Here is an 18,408-nt window from a genome sequence, read left to right as displayed (position 1 = left end):
CTCGTTTAGCATGCTAGGATGATCGACTTCGGCATTCTCCAACTGCTGTTTACATTTTCTAACACGTTATGAGGACGAATACAAAGTTTGACCCTTTCCTTGTAAGTGGGGGTAAGCACAAGTTATTTTCAGATGTAATGTCTTTATTTAAGCTCAATCTAGTCCTGCGTAGTGCAAATCACATTACTGTTTAAAGTGTTCTTAAATTGTTTTAACATTAGCAGTGATCCATTTGAAATTTGCTTAATGATTTAAACAACTGAACTTATTGTCAGCTCGGTGCTGAGAAGAAAACACTCCCACTCCTCCTGGAGGATACCGAGACCAATCCCTTCAAAACATGTTTCACTCTAGAAATGATCCTTGCAAATACAGTCTTATCTTTTATTGGCAGACCATCGCCCCGAGCTGGCAAGCTCTACTTCATATAATACAATGACTGGGCAACAACAAGGTGTTACATTAACAATACAAACTAACTTGAGACAGCCAAGTCTTTGAAGCATACCTTAAGTTTGTCATGTGATACAAAAGCAAGTTTTGGCATTTTTGCATTGTCTGCCTCGTCAAACAAGCTCGAGCCACAGCACACAGCGCTGCTGCATCGGGACACAGAGGTGGATTTTAAAGCGACTGAATCAACGAGCTGAGACTACTTTTTGAAGAAATTGAAAACATGCCTCTCGTCGAAATATTTGCTATTTAATTAAAAAAATGTTTTGAATTTGCAAATGGCAGACTACATTGCCCCCCCCCCACCCCCCACAAAAAAAAAAAAAAAAAAAAATAGGACAATCTGAATTGCTCATATCAAGCTGCGATGTAGCCTATGAGAATCGCTCGCACAACTCAAGGGGAATTAGCTCAAATGGTAGAGCGCTCGCTTAGCATGCGAGAAGTAGCGGGATCGATGCCCGCATTCTCCAAATAGTTTTAATATATCTGCGTATTTAGTCCCAACGCATTATGGAGATAAATACAAAGTGTGACAATTCTTTGTAACAGAGACGCCCGCCCTACATATGTATTTTAAAGCACAGTCTGCTAATTTGTAATATTCCCCAGACTGAAAAACTGCAGTGCGCCCTCCATCGTATGTCTTCCGAGAAGCACAAAGGGAGATTTTTTATATTTTTTAGCAATTGAAGAGTTTGTGTTAATTGAGAATAAATATAAATGGCTTGAAGTTTGCCTTAATTTGCAACGTGTTTGTAATGAATTAGTGGTTTTTTACCATCATTGTACTGTATACTAGCTACTGTTGCATGTCCAGGAGTTTATTAATCAGCTTCCCATATGGTCTAGCGGTTAGGCTTCCTGGTTTTCACCCAGGCGGCCCGGGTTCGACTCCCGGTATGGGAACGTCTTTGTTATTGTCATTTTGTTACAGAACTGTGGTCATGTGTAATGTGTTTTCATTATGATGATAAACCTACAGTTACTTGAAATTATATATATATACAGAATAAAGCAATGTATTTGACTCTATTCACATCACCTCACATTTCACTGGTTGCCTACGAGGGCTTGAGAGGGGTGACGTAAAAGTGAGAGAGAAAGAGCAAAGTTTAAACACATAACATACAACAATCTGACACTCGCTCCCGACGGGTCAGGCAGCATCCTTTGGCTGCTGGGCGTTTAGTGGAACAAGAGACAGGAAGGGGACCAACAGGACAAAATGACAGATCCTTCGCAACTCAGTGCGGCATCCTCAGGCAGCTAAGCTGTCAGCTGGGCAGCGTGGAGAGCTTAGGAAAAGTGTCTCGGGTCCGTTTAGGAGAGACAAAAACAGAGAACCCCCTCCGTTTAGGACAGACGGAAACAGAGAAACGATGGAATGCTGTCAGTAGTGTGCAGTGGCCTGCTGTAGAGAGCAGAGAGCTGCTGAATGCAGTGGAAATTGGTATTTGAGAGTTAAGGCGTTTAAGATGATGTCGGAGATGGGTCTGCCGTTGGGCAGAGATGAAGAATGCGTAGATCTGAGGCCTCTGCAGAAACTGAGAGGATGAGAATGCGTTGCTCGGAGGCTGCTGCAAAACCTATTGATTTGATCAGGAGCAGTCTAAGAGTGTATTGTCTATTGCGGTGTTGGAGGACGCTTGACTGAAATGTTGATAATCGTAGGACATAGTTTCCGTATGTGCCTGGAAGCTCAAATTGAATGAAATGGACTTTGAAAGTTGTATTAAGTGCCTTGATGAAGTTGGGGGCAAATGAGTAAGTGCAAATCCGGGAACAAGAAGGTTACAGGAATGACGTGATGCAGGGAAACTGGAAAATTAATGTGACAGTGGATTCTTAACATCTCAGAAAGCTGATAAGCATGGCTTCATGACCAGATCCTCGAAGGGAGGGGTTTTGATTTGAAATAATCAAGTTAATATATGAAGCAAAAGAGGTTGAGGCAGGACGGGACTGAGAATCCCTCGGAATGACAACGAACTGCAGGAATTGATAGAAAGTTTGGAGTGTGCGAGATTCGCAGCGATAGCAAATCAGTTTAAATTATGTAGAGCTTGTGGTGTTATGCTGCCATCTAGAGGTTGCGATTGGAATTGAAACTATTGGCTTCAGTGAAGCAGGGTAGCATATATTTGGTTATTGCGATTAAAATCCTTGTCTGTGTATAAAACATTTGCTTTAGAACAGTTAGTGATGATATAAGTAAGTTAACGTAGGTCTAGAAGAGGAGCCTGCAGTATTTAGATGTCACAATTCGGCGAGTTGAAGCTCTCATGTTGCAAAAGCGCAGCAGCAGGAGCCAGAAGATTGCAGTAGTGAGGCACAGGCTCGCATTGCCTGTTAAAGCTGCCTGGTCGCCATGGCAACTTACCACTCCCAGTAGTCACTCGATGAGGCGTTGCCGTGGTAACCATGGTCTGTGAGGCGCCGGTGTGAAAGAGTTGCAGTGCAGCGGTGACGTCGGAACAGTCTTTCTGATGAAAACGCAGACCACGCTGAGAATGACGCTGCGCTTTGAACGGCGCTGTAGCTGCGCTGGAGACTGGAGGGAGCAGAAAAGACTAACGATGGAGCTCCTGCAGAAAAATACAAAAGCTGAATGATGAAAAGAATCACCTGAGCAGGTAGGAAAATAGCTGATACTGTCTACCAGCGCTGAGCAGAGAAATGACCTGCAGTGAAAGGAGCGAACAACAAAAAACAAACACAGACGAAGGGCGGAAGCAGTGCTGGGTGTATAAATAGAAAAGAAGGAGAGATTGACTTGCAAGCTACCTAACGGGATTGCCCATACCGCTCTGGTCACGCCCTTTTTACCTGAACAAACACAGCAGCGCAAGATAATGGCAGAGAGACTGGAACTTGATTGAAACTGAACTGCCCCCCCAGGAAGTAATTTGTTTGTCGCTTTATAATCAATATGTTGTGTGGGCTAAATTGTATAAATAAATGTCCGGAGACATTCAAATCCAAACACGTTAAAAAATGAAATATAGTGGAATAGAAATAAAGACGGCTTTGACCTCGACGTGATTTGAACACGCAACCTTCTGATCTGGAGTCAGACGCGCTACCGTTGCGCCACGAAGTCCTGGCGTAGTGCGTGCTTGTGATGCAATCCTAGAGTGCACAGCGTGACGTGACAGAATGCAATAATGTGTTAATTTACCAACAAAAGAAACATAAATAAATGTGTAGGTATTTATTTGTGAATAAACTATCTTGCTTCTATGATGGGACCGGAGACCTCACATCCGCATTCTAATGATCGTCCCACCCCAGAGAGACTTTGTCTTGACCAGGGATTAATATAATTTAAAAACAAACTGCGATGGTTCCACGCGATGGGAATGTGAATAGAGTCAGTTACATTTGCATCATTCTGTATATATATATATATATATATATATATATATATATAATACATATATTTCGAGTAACTGTAGCTTTATTATCATATTGAAGACACATTACACATGACCACAGTTCTGTAACGAAATGACAATAACAAGAACGTTCCCATACCGGGAGTCGAACCCGGGTCGCCTGGGTGAAAACCAGGAATCCTAACCGCTAGACCATATGGGAAGCTGATTAACAAAATCATGGACATGCAACAGTAGCTAGTATACAGTACAATGATTGGTAAAAACACGAAAACTGATATTTCATTATAAACACGTTACAAATGAAAGCAAACTTCAAGCCATTTGTTTTTATTCTCAATTAACACAAACTCTTTAATTGCTAATAAATAAATAAATAAATAAATAAATAAATAAATAAATAATCTCCCTTTGTGCTTCTCGGAAGGCATACGATGGAGGGCGCACTGCAGTTTTTCAGTCTGGGGAATATTACAAATTAGGAGACTGTGCTTTAAAATACACATGTAGGACGGGCGACTCTGTTACAAAGAATTGTCACACTTTGTATTTATCTCCATAATGCGTTGGGACTAAATACGCAGATACATTAAAACTATTTGGAGAATGCGGGCATCGATCTTTGAGCTAATTCCCCTTGAGTTGTGCAGGGGATTCTCATAGGCTACATCGCAGCTTGATACGAGCAATTCAGATTGTCCTATTTTTTTTTTTTTTTTGTGGGGGGGGGGGGCAAGGCAATGTAGTCTGCCATTTGCAAATTCAAAACATTTTTTTTAATTAAATAGCAAATATTTAGACGAGAGGCATGTTTTCAATTTCTTCAGAAAGTAGTCTCAGCTCGTTGATTCAGTCGCTTTAAAATCCACCTCTGTGTCCCGATGCAGCAGCGCTGTGTGCTGTGGCTCGAGCTTGTTTGACGAGGCAGGCAATGCAAAAATGCCAAAACTTGCTTTTGTATCACACGACAAACTTAAGGTATGCTTTAACGGCTTGGCTGTCTCAAGTTAGTTTGTATTGTTAATGGAACACCTCATTGTTGCCCAGTCATTGCATCATATGAAGTAGAGCTTGCCAGCTGGGGGTGACGGTCTGCCAATAAAAGATAAGACTATATTTGCAAGGATCATTTCTAGAGTGAAACTGTTTTGAAGGGATTGGTCTCGGTATCCACCAGGAGGAGTGGGAGTGTTTTCTTCTCAGCACCGAGCTGACAATAAGTTCAGTTGTTTAAATCATTAAGCAAATTTCAAATGGATCTCTGCTAATGTTAAAACAATTTAAGAACACTTTAAACAGTAATGTGATTTGCACTACGCAGGACTAGATTGAGCTTAAATAAAGACATTACATCTGAAAATAACTTGTGCTTACCCCCACTTACAAGGAAAGTGTCAAACTTTGTATTCGTCCTCATAACGTGTTAGAAAATGTAAACAGCAGTTGGAGAATGCCGAAGTCGGGCAGCAGTGTGGAGTAGTGGTTAGGGCTCTGGACTCTTGACCGGAAGGTTGTGGGTTCAATCCCCAATGGGGGACACTGCTGTTGTACCCTTGAGCAAGGTACTTTACCTAGATTGCTCCAGTGAAAAAAAACCCAACTGTATAAATGGGTAATTGTATGTAAAATAATGTGATATCTGAATAATGTATAATGTGATATCTTGTAACAATTGTAAGTCGCCCTGGATAAGGGCGTCTGCTAAGAAATAAATAATAATAATAATAATAATCCTAGCATGTTAAACGAGGGCATTTCTCCTGTAAGCTACGTCTAGTAATAGATCGTTTATACTGTTCTCAATGGTCCGCATCCCAGCCTGAGACCACGATCCAGTGGTAGACGATGTTTTTCAAAGTAATATGTTATTTGGAATATTAAAACAATCAAGTTAAATAACACATGTTTGGACACAAAATATTTTTCAGTGACGTTAACAAGTAGTCTGTTTACAACAAAATGCAATCTGTGTTAGGAACACTATTTTAGTCGGATTTAAAATGGAAATTAAAATGGTATTGAGTGCTGAGAAGTTTGGTATCAGCTGTTGATTTCCTTGAAACAATCTTTTATAGTAAAATGAACACATTTATTCCTTTTAAAAATAAGTAAAATTGAACTGTCAGAAGTGGGATTTGAATCCACATCTCCACTCGGAGACCAGAACACACAATTCTTTGGAAAGACAGAGTTCTTGTAGATGCCTGTAGATGCCAGGCATTCCGGTTCAGATCTCAAATTCTGTGTCATACAAAAAATCATTTCAAGATCGCGGTGGTGGTGATCTCGATCAAAAACTATTACAATGTGAATCAAAAAGGATCTTCTATCTCCATAAATAAATTATAGCGCTTTGAGATTATATATGTTACTAGCGGATTGTTTAGAAATGTACTTAATTATATTAAAGCTGTTCTAAAAAAGAATGTTATCACGAAAATGGAGTCTTGTCAAGCCGAAATAGCGTTAGACTGAAAATCTAAAGGTCCCTGGTTTGTTCCCAGGTTTCGGCAAACAGCAAGAATTTTTTTTGTTTTGTATTATTTTGAACTAAAAAACAGAGAACATTTTTTTCTTCAGTGTAATTGGAAGAAATAACAACGTATCAGAGTGCCATTTTCTAATGTGATTAAGAAATGCAAAAATCACCGTCCCTGGGTGGGCTTGAACCACCAACCTTTCGGTTAACAGCCGAACGCGCTAACCGATTGCGCCACAGAGACCAACCTGTTAAACTAAAAAAACTAACTTGCTTCAGCACTCTAGCACAAGCAAGGACTCTAAAGAATTGTGTGTGTTGGTTTCCAAATGGAGGCGTGGGTTCAAATCCCACTTCTGACAGTTGACTTTTACTTATTTTTAAAATGAATAAATGTGTTCATTTTATTATAAAAGATTTTCAAGGAAATCAACAGCTGATACCAAACTCTTGTCAGCACTCAATACCATTTTAATTTCTGCCTCGTCAAACAAGCTCGAGCCACAGCACACAGCGCTGCTGCATCGGGACACAGAGGGGGATTTTAAAGCGACTGAATCAACGAGCTGAGACTACTTTTTGAAGAAATTGAAAACATAATATTTGCTATTTAGTTAATCCATTTATTTTTTGAATTTGCAAATGGCAGACTACATTGCCAAAAATCTGACAATCTGAATTGCTCATATCAAGCTGCGATGTAGCCTATGAGAATCACTGGCATAATTCGAGGGGAATTAGCTCAAATGGTAGAGCGCTCGCTTAGCATGCGAGAAGTAGCGGGATCGATGCCCGCATTCTCCAAATAGTTTTAATGTATCTGCGTATTTAGTCCCAACGCATTCTGGAGATAAATACAGTGTGACAATTCTTTGTAACAGAGTCGCCCGCCCTACATGTGTATTTTAAAGCACAGTCTCCTAATTTGTAATATTCCCGACTGAAAAAATGCAGTGCGCCCTCCATCGTATGCCTTCCGAGAAGCACAAAGGGAGATTTTTTATATTTTTTAGCAATTGAAGAGTTTGTGTTAATTGAGAATAAATATAAATGGCTTGAAGTGTGCTTTAATTTGTAACGTGTTTGTAATATGTTTTTTTTTAACCATCATTGTACTGTATACTAGCTACTGTTGCATGTCCATGATTTAGGTACTCAGCTTCCCATATGGTCTGGTGGTTAGGATTCCTGGTTTTCACCCAGGCGGCCCGGGTTCGACTCCCAGTACAGGAACGTCTTTGTTATTGTCATTTTGTTACATAACTGTGGTCATGTGTATTGTGTTTTCATTACGATAATAAAGCTACAGTTACTTGAAATTATATATATATATATACACACACAATGGTGCAATGTATTTGACTCTGTTCCCATCACCTCACATTTCACTGGTTGCCTACGAGGGCTTAAGAAGGGTGACGTAAGAGAGAAAGAGCAAAGTTTAGACACATAACATACAACAATCTGACACTCGCTCCCGACGGGTCAGGCAGCATCCTCTGGCTGCTGGGCGTTTAGTGGAGAGCTTCGGAAAAGTGTCTCGGTTCTGTTTAGGACAGACGGAAACAGAGAACCCACCCCCCCCCCTCGGTCGGGGCCCGCTCGGCAGGTGGAGGCACGGCCTACTGCATGAGGGGGACCTGAAATGGAAGAGAGGAAATGGGACAGCAAGGTTGAGGCCTGGAAGGCTTAGTGCATAAGCAGCAGAAGAATAGGATGTGGCCGGGGGTCCCCTCAGGCCGGCGAGGAACAGCCGGGCGGCAGTGGTCGAGACAAGAGGCCGACCCGGACAGCCAGGGGAGTGAGACTCATAATTCATAAATCAAACAGATTTCCAGTCTCGTACCATGTATTAAAGCTTGTAGTATCTGAGAAGATGAGCAGACATATGACTAAATTGCTGAGGAAGTCAAGCTCTCCGTGTATATATATATATATATATATATATATATATATATATATATATATATATATATATATATTAGATCCAGGTATTGGAGGAAAGCTGGAGCGTTGGAAGCTCTAGAGGAGAGCAGTTGCAGATTTAAACAGTAAACTAAAGCAACTTTGTATGCTGCAATAGTGAGCAGATCTGAAGAGGGAGCCGATATTTGCTGTAATGAGGAGATATTAACAGTAGAGGCAAAATCTGCTGAACGGGCAGAGATCTGAGGGAGTAAACAATGGAATGCTGTCAGTATTGTGCAATGGCCTGCTGTAGAGAGCAGAGAGCTGCTGAATGCAGTGGAAATTGGTATTTGAGAGTTAAGGTGTTTTTAGATGATGTTGGCGATGGGGCTGCCTTTGGGCAGAGATGAAGAATGCATAGATCTGAAGCCGCTGCAGAACCTGAGAGGATGGGAATGCGTTGCTCGGAGGCTGCTGCAAAACCTATTGATTTGATCAGGAGCAGTCTAAGAGTGTATTGTCTATTGCGGTGTAAATGTTGATAATCGTAGGACATAGTTTCCGTATGTGCCAGGAAGCTCAAATTGAATGAAATGGACTTTGAAAGTTGTATTAAGTGCCTTGATGAAGTTGGGGGCAAATGAGGAAGTGCAAATCCGGGAACAAGAAGGTTGCAGGAATGGCCTGATGCAGGGAAGCTGGAAAATTAATGTGACAGTGGATTCTTAACATCTCAGAAAGCTGATAAGCACGGCTTCATGACCAGATCCTCGAAGGGGAGGGGTTTGGATTTGAAAAATTCAAGTTAATATATGAAGCAAAACAGGTTGAGGCAGGAGGGGACTGAGAATCCCTTGGAATGACAACGAACTGCAGGAATTGATAGAAAGTTTGGAGTGTGCAGCGAGAGCAAATCAGTTTAAAATATATAGAGCTTGTGGTGTGATGCTGCCATCTAGAGGTTGCGATTGGAATTGAAACTATTGGCTCTAGTGAAGCAGGGTATCATATATTTGGTTATTGCGATTAAAATCCTTGTCTATGTATAAAACATTTGCTTTAGAACAGTTCGTGATGATATAAGTAAGTTAACGTAGTTCTAGAAGAGGAGCCTGCAGTATTTAGATGTCACAATTCGGCGAGTTGAAGCTCTCATGTTGCAAAAGCGCAGCAGCAGGATCCAGAAGATTGCAGTAGTGAGGCACAGGCTCGCATTGCCTGTTAAAGCTGCCTGGTCGCCATGGCAACTTACCACTCCCAGGAGTCACTCGATGAGGCGTTGCCGTGGTAACCATGGTCTGTGAGGCGCCGGTGTGAAAGAGTTGCAGTGCAGCGGTGACGTCGGAACAGTCTTTCTGATGAAAACGCAGAGCAAGCGGAGAATGACGCTGCGCTTTGAACGGCGCAGACTGAGCAGGTAGGAAAATAGCAGATACTATCTTGCGAGCGCTGAGCAGAGAAATGAACTGCAGTGAAAGAAACGAACAACAAAAAACAAACACAGACAAGGAAGCGGAAATAGTGCTGGGTTAAAGTAGAAAAAGAGAGCGAGATAGACAGGAGGGGCAGCCAATAACACATACGTGGAGCAGCGCTGGCCCTGCCCTAATAATTGACGTGGCGAGCGCTGCATTGTGTGATTGGCTGGAAATACTAAATGAGGCTGAACTGGGATCAGCTTCCACCCGGAAGAGATCGCGTGCGCTACCGGGCAGGACGCCACGGAGGGAAGGAAAGACTAAAGAAAAGGATTTAGGATAAGAAAAAAGCAGCGCAAAGAGCGAGAGAGCCCCCCGAAATCCGCTTGTAACATATATAATCTCAAAGCGCTATAATTTATTTCAGCTCTTATGAAAGACAAGTATCCTTGCGCATTATATCATCCTTGATTGCGAAATGTAATATTAATTAATTGCCTTAAGTTAATATTTTAGAAAAACTACTTTGCTAACAGAAGAAAAACAAGCTAGCAGAGGATGGTTTCGATCCATCGACCTCTGAGTTATGGGCCCAGCACGCTTCCGCTGCGCCACTCTGCTACAGCTGCCTCAGGCAGTATATAAATAGATTTCTAAAACAGGTCGCATTTTGTAATTTAAATAGGCCTACGTATGAGCTACCAAAACATATTTTTGTTTCATGTCGTTATTAATGTATTTACTTAATTATTTGGTTAAACTTGAATCCAGCCTTACATTTTAACTTCTTGAAGTTACCACAGCGTGTCTGTGTATGAATTACTGATGAGTAATATTTGTGATTTGATTACTCTAGCAGATGAACTGATAATGTATGGATGTTATTTTGTGAAAACAATACAATATTAAAAAAAGAAATACTACAACATTTAATAAATAAATAAATTATACACCAAACTGTAGCACATTTGTTTAGTCTTAATATCATAACAAATATACTTATTATAAATACGCACTTCCTTTTATTTGTTGGAAAACGGTCTGGAACTGAAGTAAAGTATTTTTTTTTAATACAGTGCTATTTGAGTATTTAAAATATGGTTTTCTTCAAAATTAAAATGCCAGCAACGGTGTGTTAATTTAACGAAGCGCCTAACGCCGCTCGGAACGTTCGCATTTTTAAATCCTAACGGTCTCTGCTCAGCTGAGTGGAATGTTCACGAGCCGGTTGCCTAGCAGCGTCTCCCCCTCCTTCTCTGCACCGCCCTCTCGCCCTCTCTCGTTGCTCCAGCTAGGAGTTCAAATTTAGCTTCGTTATATTAGCGCAATTCTTTACTAACTTTTACAAATTAGCTTATTAGAGGCTTCGTGTGTTTAAGATGGTTCAGGTGCAGTCCGGCAGACTGACTGGAGCATCATTACAGTATACCGCACTGCGCTCAGCTTTGTGTGGCGGCTGATAAACAAAATAATGAACGACTGTTTAAATAAATCACATGTATTGCTTTTTAATGCTAAATATGTATCTGGTATTCTAAGTATTATCTACAATTATTAATTCAGCTTTATTCATATTCAGAATGTAATACAGTATTAAGACAGGGTCCAGTATTATAAATAAATAAACACGCTTTGAGAGAAACAGCAGTGATGTTTATTGTCCATTGCCATACATTCTCTATATGTTTCTACATTGTGGTTGCACAGGGACAAGGGACTCAGTGATGTTTAAAAAAAAAAATAATAAAAAAAAATAGAGCCCACAATTAACCAATATAGAAAGGAAGGGGGAGAAATGTATTGCCTGTGTGCAGTACCTTACACTTTTCTATTAAATGTCATTTTGAATGACCTTTGCTGCTGCAACAGTGTTTGCCACTCCTCCTATTTGGAACTGCAAACACAAGTCAAAAAGGAAGTTAGAAAGGCAAAGAGAGATAGATACAAATGAACATTGCTAAGGGGGCTAAAACCAATTCCAAAATGTTTTTTTCTAATATTATAACAGCAAGAGAACATTCAAGAGGAGGTTAAATGTCTAAGAGAAGCAAATGGCAAAATCATAGACGAAGAAATCAAAAATAGCAAATATATTAAATGATTACTTTTCACAAGTTTTTACAAAGGAGGATACGGACAACATGCCCCACATGTCGACCTGTTCCTATCCAGTTTTAAATAACTTTAGCATAACAGAGGCAGAAGTGTTAAAGGGACTAGGAGCTCTTAAAATAAACAAATCCCCTGGGCCGGATAAGATCCTCCCAATAGTACTCAAACCGCTAACCAAGATCATGCAACAGTCTCTTGACACAGGGGTTGTACCGACAGACTGGAAAATTACAAACGTAATACCGATCCACAAAAAGGGAGACAAAACTGAACCAGGTAACTACAGACCAATAAGCCTGACTTCTATTATATGTAAACTTATGGAAACTATAATAAGATCCAAAATGGAAAATTACCTATATGGTAACAGTATCCTGGGAGACAGTCAGCATGGTTTTAAGGAAAGGGAGATCGTGTCTAACTAACCTGCTTGATTTTTTTGAGGATGCAACATTAACAATGGATAATTGCAAAGCATACGACATGGTTTATTTAGATTTCCAGAAAGCTTTTGACAAAGTCCAGCATAAAAGATTAATTCTCAAACTGAACGCAGCAGGGATTCAAGGAAATGCATGCACATGGATTAGGGAGTACTACACACAGGCAATAAAAATGTGCATTATAAATATAATAATTACACACCTATTGAAACAGAAGTGCAGCGCTTAGAACACATATACAAATAGAACTAATCCACTCTTCTATTAAACTGTGAACTTAGTGTTTGATTGAATCCCTCTCTGTGTTTGTATAGCCTGGAAACAGACATCAGTGCCCTGCCATGCTGCACACACTGCATCATTCACACTGACCACAAGAGAGAGCCAGAGCACTACTGCTGTCTAGATTTCCATTACATGAGAGTAGATGTTAAAACTTCATGCTGATTTGAACTCAGCTCTCGTCAAGATAAGCACAAACTAAGATGTAGCTTTACAGTAAACTAATGTGGTCCATCTGTGTCTCCATCCATTTATGTTTCCTTCCATATGATGATGTAGATATCCTTCTGTGGTTAAAGAAAAAGTCTTGTAACCAGGAGGTCCCCGGTTCAAATCCCACCTCAGCCACTTACTCATTGTGTGACCCTGAGCAAGTTACTTAACCTCCTTGTGCTCCGTCTTTCGGGTGAGACGTAGTTTTAAGTGACTCTGCAGCTGATGCATAGTTTACACACCCTAGTATCTGTAAGTCGTCTTGGATAAAGGCGTCTGCTAAATAAACAAATAGTATGTGCGTAATAAACCGAATCGGGCCTTGATGACAACCCTAGGCTGTGCTGAAATAAATAATGCTGTTTTCTGCTGTAGTATGTGCAGCTTGTCAGGATGGCTGAGTGGTCAGACTCAAAGACTCTGTCTTTCCAAAGAATTGTGTGTTCTTGTCTCCAAGTGGAGGCGTGGGTTCAAATCCCACTTCTAACAGTTCAATTTTATTTTAAAGCATACCTTATGTTTGTCGTGTGATACAAAAGCAAGTTTTGGCATTTTTGCATTGCCTGCCTCACAGCGCTAATGCATCGGGACACAGAGGTGGATTTTAAAGAGACTGAATCAACGAGCTGAGACTACTTTCTGAAGAAATTGACCACAAACCTCTTATCAAAACATTTGCTATTTAGTTAATTAATTTATTTTTTGAATTTGCAATTGGCAGACTGCATTGCCGACAATTTGAATTGCTCGTATCAAGCTGCGATGTAGCCTATGAGAATCGCAGGCACAATTCAAAGGGAATTAGCTCAAGTGGTAGTGTATGTGTTTACAATATATAGTTATAAGAGGCCTGTTAACTTTTGATTGCAACCTGTGTATAAACTAAAATAGCGGCTACTGGAGTGTTTAAGCATTAGGCATATTTTTAGGTTGCATGAAGTTTTCTGTTGTTTTTCTATATAATCACTGATTATTCGTTTTTTGTGTTATTTAAAAGGGTTTAAGATTTTACTTTTGGAACTGTGTTGTGAAAATTATTATTTTTTTATTTAGAAGTGTTGGTGTGACGTTATTTAGTTTAAAGTATCCTCGTGCTTAGGGTCTGATGGGATCGTTCTTGGTTTAAAGGTTGCTGCTATCAAATCTGCTATAGGTAAAAGCTGTGATTTTGTTTAAATAAAATTCTTGTTTTTATACCATGTTGTCCTCACTTTACACACTGTGCTGACTTGATTTTTAAAGAACCTGTTATTTATTTGGAGTTATATTAGCTTCACATTGGCGCAGTCATTAATTCTACTTAACTGGTTATTTTAAGATAGTCAATTTAATTATAGGGATAACCGAGGGTGTTATCCTTGGTTAACTATTGAACGGTGTTCTGGAAGGGGGCGCTACTTCAGCTTGACAAGTTCCCTTTTTCGAGATAACATTCTTTTTTAGAACAGTTGTAATATAATTACGTACATTTCTAAACAATCCGCTAGTAACATATATAATCTCAAAGCGCTATAATTTATTTCAGCTCTTATGAAAGACAAGTATCCTTGCGCATTATATCATCCTTGATTGCAAAATGTAATAATTAATTGCCTTCAGTTAATATTTTAGAAAATCTACTTTGCTAACAGAAGAAAAGCAAGCTAGCAGAGGATGGTTTCGATCCATCGACCTCTGGGTTATGGGCCCAGCACGCTTCCACTGCGCCACTCTGCTACAGCTGCCTCATGACTGAATTACCAAACAGAAAAAAACCTGAACTCATCGTTTTAACCAGACACGCGGCAGTGGCCGGGCCGAACCATGGAAACGTTGCAAATCAGAGATGATCCGTTTTCTTTTTTCCCAAACACGTTATGCAAAGTGTGCAACTTTTCTGCCCACTTTGATCACAGGCAGTTTTATCCCCCAGTTTCGGCTGCCAATTCCAAAATTCTGTCTCTCTAAAGCATCTTAAATCGTGGAAAGCGCTCTTTGCTTAAAATAACACTGAAGACTTATTTTGTTCGACCAGCCTTACAATTAGATATTTTGTTGTTTTTAAGTAGATTTTATGAAGCGTATATGGGGCGCTATGGAAGATATATATGATTAATTGCAGGGGCGTAGCTAGGATTAGATTTTTAATGTTAACCTTTAGGTGTAATTCGGTGTAATTCCCTCGCTGAGCTTCCAATTTGTATGTTTGTATTTGGCTTCTCTAGCCCCCTGGCAGCTCTCAGTGAGGTCGGGATTAGCCATGCAAATTACTTCCGGGGGGCAGTTCAGTTTCAATCAAGTTCCAGTCTCTCTGCCATTATCTTGCGCTGCTGTGTTTGGTCAGGTAAAAAGGGCGTGACCAGAGCGGTATGGGCAATCCCGTTAGGTAGCTTGCATGTCAATCTCTCCTTCTTTTCTATTTATATACCCAGCACTGCTTCCGCCCTTCGTCTGTGTTTGTTTTTTGTTGTTCGCTCCTTTCACTGCAGGCCATCTATCATCTACCTGCTCAGGTGATTCTTTTCATCATTCAGCTTTTGTATTTTTCTGCAGGAGCTCCAACGTTAGTCTTTTCTGCTCCCTCCAGTCTCCAGCACAGCTACAGCGCCGTTCAAAGCGCAGCGTCATTCTCAGCTTGCTCTGCGTTTTCATCAGAAAGACTGTTCCGACGTCACCGCTGCACTGCAACTCTTTCACACCGGCGCCTCACAGACCATGGTTACCATGGCAACGCCTCATCGAGTGACTCCTGGGAGTGGTAAGTTGCCATGGCGACCAGGCAGCTTTAACAGGCAATGCGAGCCTGTGCCTCACTACTGCAATCTTCTGGCTCCTGCTGCTGCGCTTTTGCAACATGAGAGCTTCAACTCACCGAATTGTGACATCTAAATACTGCAGGCTCCTCTTCTAGAACTACGTTAACTTACTTATATCATCACGAACTGTTCTAAAGCAAATGTTTTATACACAGACAAGGATTTTAATCGCAATAACCAAATATATGCTACCCTGCTTCACTGAAGCCAATAGTTTCAATTCCAATCGCAACCTCTAGATGGCAGCATAACACCACAAGCTCTACATAATTTAAGCTGATTTGCTATTGCTGTGAATCTCGCACACTCCAAACTTTCTATCAATTCCTGCAGTTCGTTGTCACTCCGCAGGATTCTCAGTCCCCTCCTGCCTCAACCTCGTTTGCTACATTATATTAACTTGAATTTTTCAAATCCAAACCCCTCCCTTCGAGGATCTGGTCATGAAGCCATGCTTATCAGCTTTCTGAGATGTTAAGAATCCACGGTCACATTAATTTTCCAGTTTCCCTGCATCAGGTCATTCCTGCATCCTTCTTGTTCCCGGATTTGCACTTCCTCATTTGCCCCCAACTTCATCAAGGCACTTAATACAACTTTCAAAGTCCATTTCATTCAATTTGAGCTTCCAGGCACATACAGAAACTATGTCCTACGATTATCAACATTTCAGTCAAAGCATCCTCCTACACCGCAATAGACAATACACTCTTAGACTGCTCCTGATCAAATCAATAGGTTTTGCAGCAGCCTCCGAGCAACGCATTCTCATCCTCTCAGGTTCTGCAGCGGCCTTAGATCTATGCATTCTTTATCTCTGCCCAAAGGCAGCCCCATCTCCGACATGATCTTAAACGCCTTAACTCTCAAATACCAATTTTCACTGCATTCAGCAGCTCTCTGCTCTCTACAGCAGGGCACTGCACACTACTGATAGCATTCCATCGTTTTCTGTTTTCGTCTCTCCTAAACGGACCCGAGACACTTTTCCTAAGCTCTCCACGCCGCCCAGCTGCCAGCTTAGCTGCCTGAGGATGCTGCACTGAGTTGCGTAGGATCTGTCCTTTTGTCCTGTTCGTCCCCTTCCTGTCTCTTGCTCCACTGAATGCCCAGCATCCAGAGGATGCTGCCTGACCCGTCGGGAGCGAGAGTCAGATTTGTTGTATGTTATATGTCTAAACTTTGCTCTTTCTCTCACTTTTACGTCACCCAGCAGTCGGAGGATGCTGCCTGACCCGACGAGAAGGGAAAACTCTTCGCCCCCCTATCTCGTCCTGCTATCACTATCTAACCTCAATGTTACTAAGCACCATTCCCAAACACGTCTCACTCTTAAACTCTCAAATCTCTCAAGCCTCATATGCAACCGGAGAAATTCTCTCATCTTGTCTCATTCTCTCATCTTATCTCATTCTCAATATCTCACTCCCAATTTCGCCTCCTCTCAAGCCAGTGAATGATAATAAAGCTACCGTTATAAAATAAAAAAAAAATAAAATAAAATAAAATAAAGCTAGTTACTTGAAATATGAATAATATATATATATATATATATATATATATATATATATATATATATATATATATATATATATATATATATATATGCAAAAATATATTTACAGAATGATGCAAATGTATTTGACTCTATACACATTATTATTATTATTATTATTATTATTATTATTATTATTATTATTATTATTATTATTTATTTCTTAGCAGACACCCTTATCCAGGGTGACTTCCAATTGTTACACGATCTCACATTATTTTTACATACAATTACCTATTAATATATAGACAACCCTAGTCTGTGCTAAAATAAATAACACGGTTTTCTACTATAACACATGCAGCTTGTCAGGATGGCTGAGTGGTCCAAGACACCAGACTCAAAGACTTGTCTATTTAAAGAATTGTGTGTTCTGGTTTCTGAATGGAGGCGTGGGTTCAAATCCCACTTCTGACAGTTCACTTTTACTTATTTTTAAAAGGAATGTGTTCATTTTACTATAAAAGATTAATAGCTCAGTTGGTTAGAGTGAAAGAAACTATCACCAGTCAGCCGGGCTAGCTCAGTCGGTAGAGCATGAGACTCTTAATCTCAGGGTCGTGGGTTCGAGTCTCACGTTGGGCGTCCTTTTTAAATACAAATTGAAGATGTTTCTTCGAGACAACGGAGCAATGTCTGATTCTGTTCATATTGTATACAGTATTGCAACAAAATTACTAATTGGTCATTGTCATATATCAATTGCTATTGTAAAATGGGTGCATCGTTTATAGCTATAACGATATTGAAATAAAATAATCTTACTTTCGTGGGTTGGCTTCAATCCATTTTGTGCATAATAAACCCAATCGGGCCTTGATACAAGGCGCCAGACTCAAAGACTGTCTTTTCAAAGAATTGTGTGGTTTGGTCTCCGAATGGAGGCGTGGGTTCAAATCCCACTTCTGAGAGTTCAATTTTACTTATTTTTAAAAGGAATAAATGTGTTCATTTTACTATAAAAGATTGTTTCAAGGAAATCAACAGCTGATACCAAACTCTTGTCAGCACTCAATACCATTTTAATTTCCATTTTAAATCCGACTAAAATAACGTTCCTAACACAGATTGCATTTTTGTTGTAAACAGACTACTTGTTGTTGAAGTCACTGAAAAAACATCTACATTGATTGGTTTTGTGTCATTGAATCAGTGAATCAAATGAAAGAAATGAATCGATTCACCAAACTGAACTGAATCAAATGACTCGAGTCACAAAAAAGAATCAAACTGGCCATCACTATCATCCACTATCAATAAAAGAGGTTCAAACGAAAGATGAAATCTGGCTGACTAATCACGTTCTAAGAAAATCCGGGCAAGTCCAATCAGGGAGTGGCCACTCCTCGCCC

The 18,408-nt window shown here is 40.3% G+C and overlaps 1 protein-coding gene and 6 non-coding genes across 7 annotated transcripts in view; 3 read left to right on the top strand and 4 right to left on the bottom strand.

Annotated features, from left to right (window-relative positions):
- The window catches only part of LOC117395269 (DELTA-stichotoxin-Hcr4a-like), a 412,383-nt gene that overhangs the window by 186,191 nt on the left and 207,784 nt on the right, over positions 1-18,408 (top strand). The gene's annotated exons all lie outside the window — the stretch shown is intronic.
- trnae-uuc (transfer RNA glutamic acid (anticodon UUC)) lies at positions 1,291-1,362 on the top strand. Its single transcript has one exon. It is a non-coding gene; the product is annotated as a tRNA-Glu (tRNA).
- Positions 3,485-3,556, bottom strand: trnaw-cca (transfer RNA tryptophan (anticodon CCA)). The gene has a single exon. It is a non-coding gene; the product is annotated as a tRNA-Trp (tRNA).
- trnae-uuc (transfer RNA glutamic acid (anticodon UUC)) lies at positions 3,982-4,053 on the bottom strand. The gene has a single exon. It is a non-coding gene; the product is annotated as a tRNA-Glu (tRNA).
- Positions 6,501-6,574, bottom strand: trnan-guu (transfer RNA asparagine (anticodon GUU)). The gene has a single exon. It is a non-coding gene; the product is annotated as a tRNA-Asn (tRNA).
- Positions 14,351-14,422, bottom strand: trnam-cau (transfer RNA methionine (anticodon CAU)). Its single transcript has one exon. It is a non-coding gene; the product is annotated as a tRNA-Met (tRNA).
- Positions 17,364-17,473, top strand: trnal-caa (transfer RNA leucine (anticodon CAA)). The gene is made up of 2 exons: positions 17,364-17,401; positions 17,428-17,473. It is a non-coding gene; the product is annotated as a tRNA-Leu (tRNA).

The sequence above is a fragment of the Acipenser ruthenus genome, chromosome 35 (genome assembly GCF_902713425.1).
Source record: "Acipenser ruthenus chromosome 35, fAciRut3.2 maternal haplotype, whole genome shotgun sequence".
Lineage (NCBI taxonomy): Eukaryota > Metazoa > Chordata > Actinopteri > Acipenseriformes > Acipenseridae > Acipenser > Acipenser ruthenus.
This window is presented reverse-complemented; position numbering and strand designations above follow the sequence as displayed.